Source organism: Bombus impatiens, unplaced genomic scaffold (assembly GCF_000188095.3).
Source record: "Bombus impatiens unplaced genomic scaffold, BIMP_2.2 scf_0039, whole genome shotgun sequence".
Lineage (NCBI taxonomy): Eukaryota > Metazoa > Arthropoda > Insecta > Hymenoptera > Apidae > Bombus > Bombus impatiens.
In genome coordinates this window covers 5,083-10,371 of record NT_176458.1, presented here as the reverse complement: position 1 = coordinate 10,371, position 5,289 = coordinate 5,083, and the positions used below count along the sequence as shown (strand labels likewise).

Below are 5,289 nucleotides of genomic sequence, written 5' to 3'. Positions count from 1 at the left end.
AGAGCAAAATCAACAACGATCTACCACAATAGAACCAACGCTGAAAGACTGTAACTCCCAGCAAAAAACGAAAAATAACTTCAAACACAAATGCTAGGAGGGCTATAGAAACAGAAAGGCAACAATGGCTACAGGAAATTCCTCGACAAAACTCCTTCAGCTCACTGCCAGAAGAGATGGATTCAGACCCAGCTGAAAAACCAATAACACACATTCCCAAACCACCATCAATCTACATAGATGCTAAAATAATAGACCCCCTCGTCGGTCTGCTAAAGAGCATGGCAAGAAAAGAAAATTACACCATTAAACAACTTAAATTAGATCAGGTAAAAGTACAAACTAATACCCCAGAAATCTTTAGGAAAGTAAGAAAAGTACTAAATGAAAAAAACGCTGGGTATCATACTTACCAACCCAAAATTGATAAAAGCTACAAAGCAGTAATCAGAGGTTTACACCCAAAGACAAACACAAGTAACATATGCGAGGAATTAGCCAAAATCGGGCATCCGGTACGAACAATAAATAATATAACCAGATTTGATACTAAACAACCATTACCGCTATTTATAATAGAGCTTGAACCTAAAAATAATAACAAGGGAATTTTCGAAATTAAAAAAGTTTTAAACACAATAATTACAGTCGAGCCACCCAGACAAAAAAAAGACATACCGCAATGTATGCGGTGTCAACAATATGGACATACAAGAAATTACTGCAACAGAAACCAGGAAAGCACCTAACAATGAACTGCCCACACACGGGAAAAATAAATGATGGAAAATGCTACAATTGCGGTGGAAACCAAACGTACAGCATGTAATGAACATCAACCATAATAATCACGACACCTTTGGTAGCCGAAGCTACGCGCAAGTATCCAAACAATCAATCCTTAGATAACCAAAACCAGAACAATAACATCAACGATGCTACAGAAATCAAAGAACTGTTAAAGCAATCCATAAAAAACATGGAAATGTTAACAAAAATGATAAGCGAACAAAATGCAGCCCTCAGACAGCAAACGCAACAAATAAAACTCATGCTGCAACGACTTACAAACATGCTAAGCAAAAAATAAGAATGGACACGCTTAAAATAGCAGCCTGGAACTCTAACGGGCTACAACAAAGGGCCCTAGAAACTAAAACATTCCTGTTAGAAACTAAAACATTCCTGTCTAGAAACTAAAACATTCCTGTACAACAATAATATCGATATACTACTTGTTTCAGAAACACACTTCACTATAAAAAACTATTTAAAAATACCGTACTACACCATATATGATACCAAGCATCCCTTAGGAGAAGCACACGGAGGGACCGCAGTAATAATAAGAAACGACATCAAACACCATTTACACAGCCAAGTTAGTAAGGAATATATCCAAGCAACCATCGTTACAGTACAGACTAGCAGCAACCATTTACAGTTGTCAGCAGTATACGTACCACCGCGACACAAAATTACATCACAGATGAGGGAAGAGTACCTTCAACATTTAGATGTCACGTATATTGCAGCGAGAGACTACAATTAATTACAAAGCACACATTATGGGGATCAAGAATCACTATACCTCGAGGTACAACCTTAGAAAATACATTAGAAACAATAGCTTCAATATATTATTCACAGGAAGACCGACATACTGACCGACAGACCTGAGCAAAATACCTGACCAACTAGATTTTGCAGTTACAAAGGGACTAAACGCAAATAAACTAAATATAGCACTTGATTTGACTTGATCAATGGAAAAATCTTAGAAAACCTTCCCCCAAAGGCAATAAAACTAACAACGAAAACATCCAACGCAATTCTAAGAATATAGTACTTTCCTGCACTATGGAAAATAGCACAGATCGCAATGTTCTCACGTGTTACGCCACGAGGCTTACCACAGGCTATATTTCTAACCGTCGCTTGCGGCCTTACAGTGTCGCAGACAGATCGTCTTATCTGCCCGACGGAAAATATACAATGTATCGACGAGCGTGTGGCATTAATCTCATCTCAACCATAAGATATCGACTCGAGTTTCGGACTCCTTTGGATACATCACCACCTTATCATCATAGCCTACACCAAGGCTGTGACGCGCCTTAGTCCACACCATAGATAAGACATCGACCCCCGATCTTCGGACACTTTTCACATCATAACCTACGTCGAGCCCCCTCAACATCCTCAAACCAACAACGTATATAAACCGAGACTTCACCCAGCTCGGACGTTTCTTGTTCTAGTTGCTGTTCTCATACCAACCCCTTTTCTCCGGTTCAGTGTTATTCTTGTAAGTGTTAAAATTTATAGTAAAGTTTTATAAAGGAAACTTAGCAGTTGGGGTTACGACTCAGCCTTCTTACTGCAATCCAAGTATCAACTTTACATGACAAGCGCATAGTTGTCACCAAGCAGCGAGTTCTAGAAACGTCGATTTCGGTCCGTTATTTCATACACATAAAGAAGGTGGCAGACATGAGCATAGGCGCGAATGGTGGCGTGATCCGAGCGTGTTGGGATCGTCTCCCAGAGAAGACAACGAAAAGGATCGAAGGGCAATTAGCCCCTTCTGAAGAGTCAAACGTTATACATCGAGAGGTCTGACGATCAAAATTAAAGTCGCATAGTCTAACGAACTCATTGAGAGATATAAAATTAAAGTCGCTTAGTCTAACGAACTCATTGAGATATATCGTAAAGTCATATCTTTATTTTAAAGTTTATTTATGTTTAAAGATATTCTGTAACATATTAACTGTATTCATCGCTAAATAATTTGTAACGTTTTTATTATTACATTCATTATTGTTAAATATACAAGCTATATTAACCTGTTAATACAGCGTTAAATTTATTGAACCACCTTTGTTATCTTAATCGAAACAGGGGAACGACTATTTCGCGGCGTCAATTAACCGAATCGTAGCGAGAATTTACGCCTTTCGCTGACGCGTTTTCCTAGCGACTGCGTCTCTTCGCGAACGGTCGTAACACATACATTAAAGGAAGAGGTTTGAAACAGGCGGATTTTTCGGCTACATTTTTATACTATAATATAAATATACGTAACAATAAGCATAGTTAATAACTATATCAAAACGATATATATAAACAATATGTACATACGTACATCGCGGAAAGTATGCTCACATCCTACAACGTGACCTGTTTGATGAGAGATTCGGAGGTAAACGAAAGGCTCGTCCTTCCGAATCGGTTCTTTCTTGTTATTATTCTTTTCTTCTATCTACCAATCAGTCGAAACTCGTGCTTTGTAAGCAACAGTGGTGTAACCGATATCATAACGTTTCATATCATATACAAAAGTATTAACCTATTTATGTCGAAAAGCTGTTAGTTTAGATTATATCTTAAGTTTAATTTGTCGTATGAAAGATAAGCATAGGACACGAAGCGGTGTTGTGTTTATGTTAAAACAAACGAAAGACAAGGACAACGTAAACACAAGAGTACTGTTTCGCGCCCTTACCTATTTTTCATACGACGAATTCAAGTTAAGATATCTGGTGAACTAACAGTTCCTTTTAATTTTTTCATAAGAAATACGAAGATAGATCGATGAATTATTATGAACGAATTATATTAAAAAATATATGGTTCCATTTGCAAAAATGAAGTTGAAATGAGACTTTACTACTGGATCTATAAAAAAGTAATTTGCACCGTATGTGATGTCTTCTTTCGAACTAAACAATTTTTGTTAAAACTATTTTTGATGGCATCAATATTACGTGAGATATTCTACCGCTTATTGTTTCACCATTGGTTAAATATTGAGACTAGGTTTCTATGTATAATAAATTTCTATGTGTAATAAAATATCAACACATAGAGCACGTAGAAAAATAGAGTTTTAGACGATTTTGTAGATATCAGATATCGGTATATTATTTAAATCATGTCCATATCTAATTGTAATGACTTGCAACAGAATCTGAGAACTGAGATTTGTATTTTTCATTCATAATTTTTGGTTAATAAATAGAAAAGGTAACGAATGAATATACTGTATCACTGTTTCGAAACAACGCATTTTGCGATTAAAATGCAGACATTATAGCAAATAATACAGTAATAGTAGATAATAAAAAAGAAGTAGGGAAAAAACTTACCTTAACAACATGGAAACGAATTTATGAAGAATTGTGTTACTGGAATAAGCTTCTTTGTGTATCACGAAGTGCAGCAGGGAAGGATTCTTAAACAAATTTCGTAAAAAATTACTATCTGTCAGATAAATATAATACGAGATTCGAAAAATAATCAATATTTACAAAAACATAATTATTTTATAAGAACATAATATTCAATTATAGAAATAATTATGCGTTAAGTTCTGTAATTAGTAACCATTATCAATGACCGACTTTATTCTTGGTTCTCAATAAGCATTACTTTTGATGAAAACATTTTTTAGCGGAAGAAAATAAAATAGGAAGAACGACCTAACTTTTATATAAAAAAATATAATAAATACGTTTAATTAAAACTAAAACATAAATATGTATATCATCACTCTTACGTTAATATAAATGAAAAATATAATAAAAATAAGAAAAAAGAAAAATAAATAAGAAAACTGTGTTGGTTTCTACGACTTACTTCCACATGTGGAATAGTCTATTTGGTTGCCATATGACCCATCCTAGGGACAGAACAAAGTTATTAGATTAAACTAATCCACAGAAAGTTTTTAATTCATAAAATTTACAGGTATAAAGTGTTTATCCCGAATAAATCCTTTTTTAGAAAATTGCAAGTCAACTTTCGAATAACCAGATTTTATATTTTATCTAGCAACTAGCACATCTTATTGCACAAACACTTGCTAAACACAAAAATTGTAACGTTTAAATTTCGTAGCGCGAAATATTTACCTCCACACTCCCGCGTTTCGAATATGAAAGACTGTTGAACAATACCGTCCCTAATAAAGGCAGATTCGTACTGCTTGTTCATTGTCTACGCTTCTGGACTGTAAGCGAATCCTGTACGCTGCGCAAATGTCTCTGCGCCGATTATATAAGATTGTCCGAAAAGTGTCTTTCCTTTACAGTCACGTCTTTTACAACAACGCATTTTTATACAAACATAAAACCTAATGCCACAAACGTTGTGATCTTTATGGTGATAAAACAAAATGGATCGTACATAATTCGATAAAATAATATAAAACGAAAGATGTTGTGCATCCATTATTTCCTTATAAAACGAAACAAATTTTTCGGAAGACCTAATATTTCTATATTA

At 34.9% G+C, this 5,289-nt stretch overlaps 1 long non-coding RNA gene across 1 annotated transcript; it reads right to left on the bottom strand.

Moving 5' to 3' along the window:
- Positions 1 to 2,950: 2,950 nt before the first annotated feature.
- On the bottom strand, positions 2,951 to 4,691 carry LOC105681290. Its single transcript, XR_004462459.1, has 4 exons — positions 4,642 to 4,691; positions 4,152 to 4,237; positions 3,145 to 3,681; positions 2,951 to 3,066 (listed from the first exon to the last, which is right to left on the bottom strand). It is a non-coding gene; the product is annotated as an uncharacterized LOC105681290 (long non-coding RNA).
- Positions 4,692 to 5,289: the final 598 nt, after the last annotated feature.